General features: G+C 45.9%; 1 long non-coding RNA gene across 1 annotated transcript in view; it reads left to right on the top strand.

Moving 5' to 3' along the window:
* Window positions 1–1897, top strand: part of LOC144752999 (uncharacterized) — a 50483-nt gene extending 48586 nt beyond the window's left edge. The window contains exon 3 of the long non-coding RNA XR_013594167.1: window positions 238–1897. This is a non-coding gene — a long non-coding RNA (uncharacterized LOC144752999). The remainder of the gene's footprint in view (window positions 1–237) is intronic.
* Window positions 1898–15033: the final 13136 nt, after the last annotated feature.

Genomic DNA, 15033 nt, shown 5'->3' with positions numbered 1-15033 from the left:
AATAGTGATACCCCATTTTCCATCATTTAATTCACTTCACTACGTTAGGGCATGCAGTCTACTACATCCCTGAGCCTTCTTTCCACTTCATCCAAAGATGTAGTAATAGTTACCCTACATTTCAAAAGATATTTTGGACATGTAATCCATACATTTGTGTTAATGGTGGTGTTTCTGTAACTCAATAAATACTGTTTAACAACCTGTGATGCTGATGATTTTTTTTTTGTTTTTTAGGGGAGAAATCATGACCTAAGAAAGATGCTTTGGAGGAAACGGAAGATTTGTCATTGTTGCTGTGCCTTTTATTGACCAACGAGGAGATGGAACCAAGGAATGGCCACACTTCTGCAGCCTCATCTGAACAAACATTCCTCCGACAAGAGGATTCAGACTTTTTGCCCTCCGTGAGTCTTGCTGCAGTGCTGTTCCTTATATTTACCCTCGTCTCTACTCTTCTTCTGTATTCGGCTGCACACCAGGAACCCATCAGTCACAGCAGGAGAGTAATATGGTCCAATAGGTTGATCACACAGGACCACAGAATTGAGAAACTAAAACTGCTCTTCCCAAGTCAGTCAGAAGAAACCTGGTGGACTCTTAAGAGTAGCCTGAACCAGCGTTGGCTGATAGATAAGCCCTCGGGGCTGGTTGACATCCCTTTTATTGCCATGGCACCAGAAGGTACCGCAAACTCTCTCCTCTGTCTTACAAAAAATATTATGTCATTACTATCAACAGCTGAGCGATTCCCATTTCCTGTCATCAGAAGTCATCAGGATGATCCAAGAAGCATCTACTTCCACCGGAGACAAGGATGCAACAGTGAATTTCCAGTCTTGGCTATTGCAGTTGTTGCAAAAAGAAAGGGTTTTGCGCCTAATGGAATTTATCAGGGAATACACTGCTCCCGCGATGGAGGGTCCAATCTATGGAAGTCCTCATTAAGCCTGAGGATAGACATGGAAAATGTTACTGACCACGTGATTCACAACTTGACAAATGGCATTGCCTCTGAAATCTTAGCCAGCATCAATATAACTGGAAGGGTGCCGGACACCTTTTCTTCCAAATCTATGGGGAATCTCCCCATTCTGCACATCAATTCTGAGTATTACCTGGAAAGAGGCTTTGTTTGCTGATGGCGATAATCCAGAAAGCAGTACCCAATCTTTCAAGCAGTTGAATTCTTGAGGCAGGGGTAGCACTTTAACTCTGAACTTGACTCCTTATCAATGTGAAGAAAAGTTTCCTTGACAAAATAATAGTACCACAAGCACAATCTGGTGATCCACTGTGGTGTTTGGTTAAATTCCTGCAAAGATACTAACCGCTACATTAGATCTTTTGACTTGACTGGTGAGAAAGGAAATGTGGGTGGTGGCCACGTGGAACAAAAACAAGTTTGGAAGAACGAAGGGATATAGTGCAGCTTTAATGCTTTGTGATATATCTTTTTGATTGATTGAAAATTATGGCACACAAGGATCTCACGTTTCCAAGGTTGCCAAAATGAAACATGTGGCTAAACGGCTCCATTCATAGAAGAAAGACTTGAGAGTGCCTACCTTTGCTTAGTTAAAGTGACTTCAATCACCTCCTCAATACAAAACATAGACTGGTATAAATCAGAATAGGCTATGGGCTTGGACAACGATGGTCCAGGAGATGCAGACTTGATCCTAGCTAATCCCAGAGGTTCTTACAGGGAGACTGGCCTGATATTCCTAGAGAATAATGATGAGATGGGGGATTAGCAGAAATTAAGTCTTGCTAAATGAAAGTAGAACGAAACAGTTGGATTATTTGCTCTCCAGTGTGCAATGGCCAGTTTAGTCCATTTATATGAAAATGGAATCTTAGATACAAATTTAGGAATGTACAAAATGTATGGAATACAGTTTAAGTTCCATGACACCAGGGGCTTGGAATTGAGGAGCTGTTCTGTTACCGAAGACGGATAAAAGAATGTTATGATGTAGTAATAGGCCAATGTCCGATCAGTCCGCCTACAGATAATGAATAGATTTAATGTGAACTAGGGCAGATGCACCGGTGTCAGCACGCAAGCACAAGCCCTTTAAAAGATTGTCATGCACAGACGGACTCAAAGAATCTTCCCTCTCGTAGTACATACATATTCAGAGCGGTGATTGGGACAATTTTCCAAACGTCCAGATCTCAACATCTTTGTAGTGTTCAGCTCTTTCTTGATCATGTCACCACACTGATGACCTGGGCCAACCATGTAAGGGTTATCATTCTCTCAGATTGCAGGTGCCACCTTGGTCTTTAACCATTATCCATGTTGCGTCTTCCTCCACTCTCCCATTGTCTGTGTTGCTTCTTTCCTCCCACCCACCAGAAGAAAAAAAAGTGGTATGATGCGGCCAGTGCTCGCCGTGTCATAGTTTTTTTTTTTTTCATTTGCCCTCCAGTTGTCTGTGATGCTTCTTCACTTCCTCCCTTTGTCCATGTTCCCCCTCACCCAGCCTACATCGGGGAAAAAAACCTCTGATGTGTTCAGAGTTGGCCCCACCATATCTCTTTTTTTTAATTATTAAGCAGCCATACTATTCTGCAGCATGGCTAAAAGACATTGGCACAGCCACAAGCTATCACATAGTCTAGCTCAATTGGATTTGCCAATGCTTGTTTCACATTATGTGACCCAGAGGGTATTTTGCCTGGAATCACATCTAACCCCTCTCCCCCACGGACACACACACACACACCTCTTATCTATGAGGGTGGCTTGACTAGCAAGTCTTTGTGCTTTCTGAAAGTTTACAAAGGTTTGGGCACAGAGTCTTAAAGAACTGGGATGTATTATTCTGGGACACTTGTCCTGTCTGATGATCAGAAATATTGATCCTATTTATGGCCAACCCTAGCTTTGCACCGTCTATGGTAGAGGTTACTCGGAGATGCAAACAAATCCGTGTCACTGCGACACCTTGTATAAGGTTTTAAGGTTCCCTGTTAAAACTCTTACTACCCAGGTGTTCGTATAATTGATTCAATCAAAGCAACAAAAATGACCGTTCCATGGATACACAAAGATTGTTGCATCGAATTTCAGGCCATCTCCTCCCAGAGGATGCTGCTGTAGAATAGGGGCACCCAATAGCTGCTTCTAGGATTATGTACTGAATCAGTCAACCATGTTGATGCATGAGCAACGTGACTATACATTGGATGCGTCATGAGTTCACAAACAAAGTTAGTCTAACGTGTTAGCAGTTAATTTTTAAATCCAATAAAGTGTTTCTATTTTTCACTTCCTTTTCTTCGTTTCTGTGTGTGGTAACACGAGAGCATTCTATGTGTGCACTCAACTCTGAAAACCTATACTCCGGCCGTTTTGATACAAAAGGGGATGGCTGAAAACTTCAAATATGGCTTTGGATAAATACATACATATAGTACGGTAAGAACGTGGAAAGTCTAATAGAAGATTCTGGCGTTATGCCATATTGCATTAATATGTGTGTCAGATCTAAGAGTTGCTAGGTGTTTCACTTTGTTAGATTCAAAATTTAAACGTTTTTGAAACTGATTATTCTAATGCAGGACCTTTTAACTCTCGAAAGCATAAAGTGGGGTTACTTTCAGCCACAAGCAGAGTCAATCACTTAAGGCTCGTGCTTGTTTCTATGGAGATAGAATGCTGATCAGCCCGACCCTCAACAGGTACTCACTCCACTGTCCTGTCCGAGCTCACTTAATGCCCTCAGTTTGCCTGCAATCCATCAAGTAGACTAGACTAATTCTGGGCGTGGTTCGCGTAGTAGCGCTACGCGTAGCGCACTTCCCAAGCTGATTGCACTACTGATTGCACAGTGCCAGATTGCTTGTCCGCACGGTGCAATCATTGCAAACCGCATCTTGCACAGTGTAAGCGATAGTTTTCTGCCGCTTGAGTAGATTTGTACTCAAGTGGCAGCTTTCTCAACGCGGACTGGTAGTTTCTGATCGCGTGATCATACGCGACCACTCGCAATGAGAAACCTGACCTCCCCGCGTTGAGAATCTCATCAGGAGGTTTATTTTCCACACTCCAGATCAACAACTTGATGTTGCTGATCGCGAACGAGGAAAAAGTCTCGCCGGGATGTTATTTTGCTCGCTCATGGTCGCCAACTTGACGTTGAGGGCCCTGAGCAAGCAAAAAATGCCCGCATTGCTACGCGTTTTTGCACTGTGCTACGTGCAATTCGCGTAGCACGTAGTTGCTTATACTACGCATGCTCCTCACAAACCCTAGTTACTAATGCCTCCAGTATCTGTCGCTGGGGGGGAGAGAAATACCCAGGACCTTCTCCAGGTCACTCATAATGGGCCGTAAGCGTTTCAACTTCCACAACACACCTAGAGGAGGGCGAGCCAACAGATCAACAGGGAGAGCCCAGCCAGAGCCGAGGCAAAGGTCTGCTCTGGCTCTAAGAGCCGTGTCCCGAACATATTTAACCTGTAAATCATGCACCAAACATCATGTTGGAGTAGGATAAATTCTCTTCAAAATCCCCCAAAAATTGTTCCTTTAAGCAAGCAGAAGAATTTGACCTTAGAGCACCAGATTACTTCTAAAGTATTTATTAAAAGTGGAAGTTTTTTGCCTGAACTGAAAATTCTTCCTGCATGGATGACAATGTTATTATTGTACTAAGAGGTCAGTGAATTGCCATGTATACAAATCACATGGCCTAGATTTCTGTTATGAATAGAACAACTTTATGGGCTATTAAAACAAACAACAGACAGAGGTTTGAATAGCAAACATCTTGAACCCAACTATTTGAGGGTTCTCTCCCGTGTGATGATGCCCAGAGAGATGCTCTGTGAAATAAAGCATTTACCTCGGGTCACATAATTTGGGTAAGTAGGGATGCTGTGATTGATCACAGATTTTCCAGTTTCATGCTGTGCAAATCAGGCACTAGACTGGTATTTCTTTCTGTCATTTTAAGTTAATGATTTGAGCTTAATTCTTTGAGGATGAGATTAGAGTTTTGGGAGTCACAATCCGTTTCTTGTTTTGGGCAGTTTTACATAGTGTGACCCATACTCAAGGCTTTTAGGGTGCTTCACGACAGATACTTGCTACCTTACTGTTCTTTTTCAGCAAAGGAAGATTAGCAGCATTGATGATATTCTGAACTGAGGCCAGAACTCGAACCCGAATTCGGCTCTCATCCATGCGTGGTCGGCCACATTGCCTGCTGTGAGTGCGGGCCGACCAACACGTCCCCGCAGGGGACACTCATAAGAGGGCGGCCCCCTTAGTGCCACAAGATGGCACACGGGGCAGCCCAGTGTTCCACGACCCTAAAGGGCCCTGGACGTCACTTCTGGCCGTCGTGGGAGGCGGGTATATATTCCTCCCCCGCCCACCTGGCGGCCTCTTTGTCCCCTCACCCTGACGCCGTTTGGGTGCCCTCTGGTCGCGCAGGCCAGAGGCCTGGTCTGTCGTCGGTGTGCTGTTTTTTCCGCCGGGCTAAGGCTTGGCTTCTCTTGCGGTGAGTCGGTTTGTTGATGGTTTGTGATTTTATGCCGTTTCAGGTGAGGGGACAGTGGGGGTGCAGAGGCGAAGCCTCGGGTAGCGTGCGGTTTGCCCCCGCCCTGCACCCCGGGAGGTACTCCGGTGCACGGCCTCGGATATTGCGGGGGCATGTGGGGTCATTTGTGTGGGCCCGCGTATTTTTAGAGTGTGCACTTGCGCTGGTTTCCTCGGAGAGGCCATGGATGGTGATATGCGGCTTGCCTCTAATGAACGAGCGCGTTTTGTATTAGTTTCGTTGTGAAGGTGCAGACAGTACTTTGGGGATTTCGTGAGCAGAGGTTTCTACTGTGCTATTAATATGGGTGAATATGAGCTATTAACTTTTCACTTGCTTTAGAGACTGGTGTGCATAGGTTGCATCAGGAGTGAACCAAAAGTGTTGTTTATGTTTGAGAGCAGTCTTTCCTCACGCAGAAATTCACGCCGTCGCTTGAGGGAGCTGCAAGGGAGGGAAGACGTCTGTAAGGCCCCACCTGTCTGATAACCTTGTGGGGAAGGCGTTGTCCGGCCATTGCTGGATTTGTGATGCCTAAGAGGGAGGGATTTGGAGTTCCCCGATCTTGTGCAGGCTCACAAAGTTTCGTGAGTCTGAGAGAAAACTACTGGAGGTAGCGGGCAGCCATTACTTCGGCTCACTATAAAGCGGTTGCAGATGTCCCGTTTCGGCCGGTTGTTGGACCCTGTGGTCTGGCGGTGGGGGGATTGGTGTATGCTGGTCTCAGTGGAGGCCCTACTGGGATCGCGCTAGGTTTGGAAAGTGATTTAAGTAATTAAAGAATTTCTCACCAAAGAGGTCGTAGATAATTAATGAGCAATGCGTTTACAGATGGACAGATTTTAAGTTTTGCGCACAAGGTCGTGCATCGTGAGACTGTTGTGGGGGTTTCTTGGCCACGCACGTGCTGGGCTCTTCAACACAGGCCTTCCCCCCACCTTGGCCCCCCATGTGCCTCAGAATAGTCATGTGAGCGTAAGGTCTGCAGGCCAGACAATGAGAGAGGCCGGGGGTTAGATTCCCTTCTCTGGCAACTCTACCTTTTCTCTCATAGTCAAAAGAGATTGTGAGCAACGGTCGGGAAAGAGTCTCTTTGCTTCACATTGCCCAGTTTAGGATGTATGACGTTACAACGCATACTTTTACCACGCATACCTTTACAACGCGGTTTTTACCACGCATACCTTTACAACGCATAGCGCTTAGAGGTGCTGGATAGTGGTAAGTATAATTTTCTATTCCAACTCCAGTCCCCGTGGACACTAGGGAAGGTGTTGGATAGAAAATTAAACTTATACCGTATCCTAGAGCGCCCCCCAGCGCAATGCGTTGTAATGGTTTGCGTTGTAATGCCAGCGTTGTAATGGTATTGCGTGGTAAAAAATGCGTGGTAAAGGTTGTATACCCCCAGTTTATATTCAATTATTGACATTCTAAAATGCCATGTAATTTGCAAAGGTGTATTCCGTTTATACAGAGGCCTAGTACAACCAACTGCATAATAAAAGGTTGCAGTGTTGAATCACGAAGGAACTATGAAATAATGTATACCAAGATTGTTCGGGCAGTATGACGCACGCCTTCTGTTTTCTGCTAACGGTGTGGTGTTGATTAGTTTTATAAGCAGTTGGCTTTGTGGTAATTATATGATTTCAGACGACACGTTTTAGGATTCAACGATTTATATATCACAAACAGCTGCAGCGTCTGGCAGACGTAGAGATTTTCGGCATGAATAACGTGCGCGGGAACCTCATGGATGGAATGATTGAATCACTGACCTCATGGGGCTGGGAAAGCGACTTTTGTATTGTGCGTGGTTTCCAGGGTTGAGGACCACAAATGGTGTGGTTTCAAGGCACATTGACGACTATTTTAGAATAAGGCCAGAAAGACAGCATGGGCCCAGTAGGTTTTACAGGCTCATGGGGTTAAGGATCCCCAACGGTGGTTGTGGACAGGGAATGGTCTCGTTCACTTCTGTCATCCAGGCACAGTCCCGCTGCCCGGAGTGGGAGCTCGCTTCAGTTGTACTGCGTGGTGGGGGGGGGGGGTGCAGGCTGCCCGCTGTGACATAATGAAGCGGTTACGAAATTGTAGGAATATGAAATTTAGAGATTGACCAGTGTGTCCCATGTCGCAATCGGGTAGTTGCCGATAAGCACAGCGAGGCTCCAGGGAATCCCAGGTCCTTTGGTCGAAAGGCTCGTTGTGAAGCTGCACAGCAGGAGAGCGTACACCACTTCATCGTTTGTATAGTGATAAGGCCAGAAAGACAGTATGGGCCCAGTAGGTTTCGCCAGGCTCATGGGGTTATGGATCCCCAACGGTGGTTGTAGACAGGGGATGGTCCCGTTCACTTCTGTCATCCGGGCATAGTCTCACTGTCCGGAGTGGGAGCTCGCTTCGGTTGTACTGCCTGGTGGGGAGTCCTTAGGTGGTTTTGGTGCCCACCTACTCCGATTGGACCAGAAGTTATGGTTCATATATAGTTTTGACACGCTTAGTTCGGGGTTCGTGCCAGGTCCAGGGGGCGACGGGGTCCACACCGCACTTATGGAGGATGCGCGTGGCCAGCGGTGCCGTTTCGTTCCCTCGACTGCACGGCCTGCAAGGCTAGTACATTTCCTGGATCTCACATGCAAGGGTACTCCCCGGCAGGCCTTCTCTGTTCATCTGACTCTAGTGTTTAGACATTTGTGCCCGCACCCCTCTGTTCTCTGCCATTGTTTTGAGGCAAGTTTACCAGTTCTGTGAGATCGGAGTATGGGCATCGCGGGTGCGAGGCTGGCTTTTGAAGCGAGGGTGGTATGAGCGGCGTGTCTAGATGCATCTCCCGTGTCCACCCCCTCGCCCTGCCCATTGTTGCGTGTGTGGGGTAGTGCTGACCTGCTGGTGAGCCGCTCGTCGATGCTGTTTTCCTCAGCAGCGCTATCCTGCAGCGGACATGCAGCACCAGCTGGGCAATGGTTGGTAGCCTCGGACACAGAGCGGGGATTGAAGATTGGCGTCTACGTGTACCGCTGGCTCTGCGAGTCGTGGATGGTAGTGATGGCCACTTGGTCCCTTTGTGTTGCAGGCATGTGTCATCCATCTTTTGATGCAGCGATCACTCTATCCTTCTGCGTTGGTCACGTGGGGGCACTGCAATTTACCCCGTGGTGGGCCTAGTAAGGAATCCTGTGTGATGGGTAATCACGGTAGTGCACGAGGGTCCATAACGACCATATGACATGAATACCCCTACGGTCCACATATGTGAGGATTATAACTTCAGTAATGTTGGCGAACTCACTGCTGCCTTTTGGCTACAATTTAATGCATGGGCAAGTTACATAATTGTCAAAGTGCGCACTTATATTCTAATTACTTTCTGTAATGGCTGGTTCCGTCACCGGGCAGGATGTATTAGTGTATTAATGCATCCACTAATGGAGGCCCAGGTTTGACCCATGTCACGGATTCAACTCCCAGCAGGGTCACAACCTTTTGAGTCCCCGTGGTCCTAGGGGTGTAGGTGTCAAAGCTACCTCCAGGAATATGCAATACTTTTAATCACAGCACGGGAGACAGCTTGGTGTGGGATTTATTGGCCAACCAACGGTGACTGTGTAGAGCTTTTCCTTCATTGAATGGTTTGCAGAGTTATTTGTTCGCCCATGGACTGGCCCCGTGGACAATTTGACTCTGATCAAACAATACAAGAGGTAGCAAACAGTGCATTACAGGAGAAGAGGCGACATATGTGCAAGTTACAAAAGCATACAATGTACAAGTAGAGGTATAATCTGCCATTAATGGAGGACACTCAAACACAGGCAATGGTGGCACTTGTGCATGTACCAGAACCAAGCACAATGTAAGAGGTAGCAATCAGTGTGTTTCAAGAGAAAAGTGACGTGTGCTTGTTACAAGAGAGTACCAAACACAGGGAGAAGGATAACACTTCATAAATGGCAGACTCTTAGCCACAAGAACACTCTGGGAGGACACTTCCATAGTCTAGGAGAATAGAATGTTATATATTAAAAGGTCTTCCGTCAGATAAAAGAAGGCATGAATTAAATTGGGAGGTGTCTTTGAAGGAGGAGAACTTGAAGGTCAGTTTTGAAGGCCTGGGAGGAAGAAGTGTTTCTGAGAAGAATAGTAAGGGACAAGTTAAGAAGTGACTCTATTTCACACACTCCGAAGTGCAATGGTCATTATCAGGCTTAGCATGTGGATAATTGATGTAGTTTCAAGACACTACACTTCTGCATCAGGCGCTGGAGATACGCAAGTATGTGCCCCACCCCCTCCTTACGAGAATGTACTGTAGGCAAATTAGTTCCCGAACTGACAAACTAGCTCAGCCTCGGGGGCGTGGAGGGCATTGAGGGCCCCGTCTCATTGCAGAGCATCCGTATTGCTATACGGAGGGGGGCAGGGCTTCTAATGGATGTTTTTATGTCTCAAATGCAGGAACCACGCTGGAGAACAGCCCTACTCACTTGGGGGTCCACCTGAACTATCAACAGGTATAGGCTGGGGGCAGGGTGCTAGGGACTGGGACACCCAGGTCCTCCCCAGGTGTCAGGACTGTCCCTGTTGTGGGGCACACAGGTTACACCCCAAGGAAGTATTACATTCATAGGCAACTGGGGAATCTGAACTTAGCAGGTAGCTCCTGTACAATAATTGGATGATTCTCTTGTGAAAAATCGGATGAACATGGGCCATTGGTTGATTTACTGGACAATAATTGGCGGTGTTCTGTCGGTAAACAGTGGGAGACTGTGGGCAAATCATGCATGCCCTGTGACAAAATTGATACACGTTTTCTTTTACACATGTGAAGTGTCTGGGCATATCTTGCAGCCCATGTGCAATAAGGGAACATGTTCTTTTGTACAACAACTGGTGCGCAAGTAAGGGGCTCGGATCCTGGGGCTTGGTAGCTTCTTAATTTGATGCAACTAAGAAGCATGGACTAAGCCAGCAGATGTGCTGGTTGTAGAAGTGGTGCTCCTTTTGTAGTAATTATAGTGAGGCAATGGTATAGTTTGGAACTACCAGGCAATCTTCAGCACATGGCCTGAGCACGCTGGGTAGCCCTGTTAATTAGTTGGGCCTGCATAAGCCACACGTATCCCTCCTATAATCTGGCCCACGCTGTGACATTTTCTTCAGTCGGACCACTGAATCACCAGTTGCTTATACGCAGGCCCATTGTCACCAAGGTGATGCGTGAGCAATTTGCACTGATCTTGGGCCTGCTCTAGCCACACATACCTCCTACAGTCTAACCCCACTAAGACCATTCAAGTCTGGCCCCGCGCCGGGCCTGGCTGATACAATAAAGCCAAAACACAAGAGGAAGTAGAGAGGTACTTGATAGAATCACCCTCCAAATAGATATGCATAAACAAATGGATTCTATCAATGTGAAGTGGCAAAAAATATTATTAATTTCTGTGAATTGTGGGAAGATTCACTCTCTCTTAGGGTGGTAAAGATGAGAGCACAATGTGCTTGTTAAAATACCCCTCACACACTAAAAAAATCCAATAGTGTCATGCTTCATCATTGGGGTCTTCCCGTCCCTCTACGGGGCGGGGCGTGCTACGACCTGGCGAACTACGCGGGAGCACTGATAATGTGACAAGGCTATGTGATGGTGCAAGGTGAGTTGTGTCAGTGAAGTGTAGGGACCTAATAATGTGTGGAAAAGACAAAAAGTTAAAAATCCTCTGGCTAGTGGAAAAAAACGATTTATTCACTTCCCTAGCTGGGGACGTTAAGAAGGGGGTTTTGGGGTAGAGCAAATAGCCACTACCTGGTCTACATGTTTCGTAAGCAGTCCCCTACTGCTTACTCATCAGGACCTTCTAGTGGCCCCTACTAAAAAATAGCTCAGTTGCTAAATATAGTAAGCCTGTCGTCCTAAAAACTAACAGTAAAAATAAACTGATAGTTTTATGCTTTAGGGCATGAGCTGGCCCAGGGAAGCTAAGATTCTCAAAAAGAACCTAAATAGGTCTCTGTAAGGAAAAGAGGAGGAAACAAAAAGGACAAATCTTTACCATTGTAGTTGTCATTCAATTCGAGACACGACGTATATGTAGCGCCACAATGCCCACGGGTCATTCAAGTTATGCCCAACTCATAAAGGTTATAATTAAAGCTTTATGGACAGAGTGATGGTACAATCTGCCATCCCCTGTGTGTCCGTTTGTTTAACGAACATATTGTTGCCCCACATAATTGAGGGCGGATTCATATTACCACACACATTCATTCATAACTCGATGCCCACACAGGCTCACACCCAAGGTTAAAAAGAGGAATTCGTTTTTCAATTAGTCACCGGCAATATTATCTACCGTGCTGATATCATGACCAATATTCGTTAAAAACCATGACACACACACAAGATGTCGTTACGGAAATTCATACATACTGCTGAGGCGGAATGAATGTGCCTCATGAGCTGGCAGTCGATAGGTGTCTCAATGCGGTAATCTGTAAGGAAAAAGAGCCGCGCCCATAGTGTCAGAGCACGCATCCTTACTGCAATGTTACCGTTTTCTAAGACCAGGGTTTAACGACGTCTGGCAGCGTCTTTTACTTACAGTAGCCGCGCAAGGTTAATACCTTACTTCTATCCGTCCTGCCGCTCTGGAGAGTGCTCGCGTTAGAAGCCCAGTGCTGCTTATGACTTCCCTGAGCGCCGGACACGTGTGAAAAGACTAGAACGCTCACCTAAGATGGCCGCCCCTGGTGGAACGCGGGGTGTGCAAATTCGGTAGTCTCTTCACTATGTCTATTCCGTTTTGCCCATCGTTATTAGTATCTGCAGTGGCATTATTAAATCATTCACAATTATTTACAATCTTAAGCCCGAAAGTCGCGCTTCATGTTGAAAAAATACACCCTTAATCTTTGATGGAACGAGGGTGATTGTGAGTGCGAGACCAACACCAACTTGGTATTCCTGGACTTGAATATTTTCCCAAAGAATGGCAGACTTATGACGACCACACATTTCAAGAGCACCTCGAAGAACTGCCTCTTAATGTATCAAAGTTTCCACCCAAGACATCTGAGGGACAATCTTCCCTATGGGCAGTTCCTGCGCCTCCGTAGGAATTGCACCGAAATTGACAATTTCAAATCTCAATCCGACGACCTAAGGATAAAGTTACAAAAAAGGAACTATCCACAAAGGATCATCAGTCAAGCGTACAAAAGAGCCAGGAACAATTGTAGGGAGAGCCTACTCGAGGACAAAGTAAAAAAGGCGGACATACAGAGACCAATATGTATCACAACATATAACACGAATTCTGATCAAGTCACCAAAATAATCAATAAGAATTGGAAAATTCTGAACAGTGGCGACCTCGACATTCCAAAACCCATGTTCTCTCACAAAAGGGCTCAAAGTGTCAGAGACATCCTGGTACATACTAGACCAAAAGAGGCCAAGATCTCTGGCAAGTCCAGCTTTGCACAAGGACACTACCCCTGCGGTGGATGCAAGGTATGCTGTCTCACCAAGAAAAGCAAGAAACTGACTTTCAAGAATGGAACTACATGGGAGCAGAGAAGCTTCAGTAACTGTAACAGTTCAAATGTCGTCTACATGATCACCTGCCCTTGCAATCTCGAGTACATCGGCATGACGAGCAGGGCGGTGAAAATAAGAATAGGCGAACATAAGAGCACTATCAAGTGCAAGATGTCAAGCACGAAACTGACTAACCACTTTCTCGAAAGCGGGCACAAACCCGAAGATATAATGTGGACAGTGATTGAGCAGATCGACCACGAGAAATATCTACTGGAGAAGGAACAAAGATGGGTTTTCCGTGTCCAGTCAAACAAATATGGGCTCAACGATGAAATCCCGTGGGCCCAGCTGTAGACTACCATAACCACTTTGTCGCTCTGCAGCAGCGCCAACATGGGACCTACTATCATTTTGCATTCACCCTGAAGGACTGATGAATCTGATAACCATCTTTACCTAGGCTGTTATTATATGAGCCCTCTTCACAAAAAAAAAATTCCTGTCAACGGGCACAGTACCACCCATGTGTCTAAGGGGATTACAAAGATTTGAAAAATATTCAGGATAATTTCCATTTAGAGATCTCTGTGACCCTTCGTGATCAATTTGGTGGTGCAGGTAGCGATGTGAGCTATCTTGCTTTATTAGAATCAGTGGGTTCATCATCTTAAATCATCAGATAGTACCTCTAGGCTTGTATTTACAAATACTCTCGGTTTACTAAGATCAAGGGTCCATCTAGCAATAATGTGTTCAATTTATAACCATTGGGCAGGATCTCTAGTCTCGCACTCACAATCACCCTCGTTCCATCAAAGATTAAGGGTGTATTTTTTCAACATGAAGCGCGACTTTCGGGCTTAAGATTGTAAATAATTGTGAATGATTTAATAATGCCACTGCAGATACTAATAACGATGGGCAAAACGGAATAGACATAGTGAAGAGACTACCGAATTTGCACACCCCGCGTTCCACCAGGGGCGGCCATCTTAGGTGAGCGTTCTAGTCTTTTCACACGTGTCCGGCGCTCAGGGAAGTCATAAGCAGCACTGGGCTTCTAACGCGAGCACTCTCCAGAGCGGCAGGACGGATAGAAGTAAGGTATTAACCTTGCGCGGCTACTGTAAGTAAAAGACGCTGCCAGACGTCGTTAAACCCTGGTCTTAGAAAACGGTAACATTGCAGTAAGGATGCGTGCTCTGACACTATGGGCGCGGCTCTTTTTCCTTACAGATTACCGCATTGAGACACCTATCGACTGCCAGCTCATGAGGCACATTCATTCCGCCTCAGCAGTATGTATGAATTTCCGTAACGACATCTTGTGTGTGTGTCATGGTTTTTAACGAATATTGGTCATGATATCAGCACGGTAGATAATATTGCCGGTGACTAATTGAAAAACGAATTCCTCTTTTTAACCTTGGGTGTGAGCCTGTGTGGGCATCGAGTTATGAATGAATGTGTGTGGTAATATGAATCCGCCCTCAATTATGTGGGGCAACAATATGTTCGTTAAACAAACGGACACACAGGGGATGGCAGATTGTACCATCACTCTGTCCATAAAGCTTTAATTATAACCTTTATGAGTTGGGCATAACTTGAATGACCCGTGGGCATTGTGGCGCTACATATACGTCGTGTCTCGAATTGAATGACAACTACAATGGTAAAGATTTGTCCTTTTTGTTTCCTCCTCTTTTCCTTACAGAGACCTATTTAGGTTCTTTTTGAGAATCTTAGCTTCCCTGGGCCAGCTCATGCCCTAAAGCATAAAACTATCAGTTTATTTTTACTGTTAGTTTTTAGGACGACAGGCTTACTATATTTAGCAACTGAGCTATTTTTTAGTAGGGGCCACTAGAAGGTCCTGATGAGTAAGCAGTAGGGGACTGCTTACGAAACATGTAGACCAGG

The sequence above is a fragment of the Lissotriton helveticus genome, chromosome 5_1, assembly GCF_964261635.1.
Source record: "Lissotriton helveticus chromosome 5_1, aLisHel1.1, whole genome shotgun sequence".
Lineage (NCBI taxonomy): Eukaryota > Metazoa > Chordata > Amphibia > Caudata > Salamandridae > Lissotriton > Lissotriton helveticus.
The sequence above is the reverse complement of the archived record's forward strand: the minus strand, read 5'-3'. Positions and strand labels throughout refer to the sequence as shown.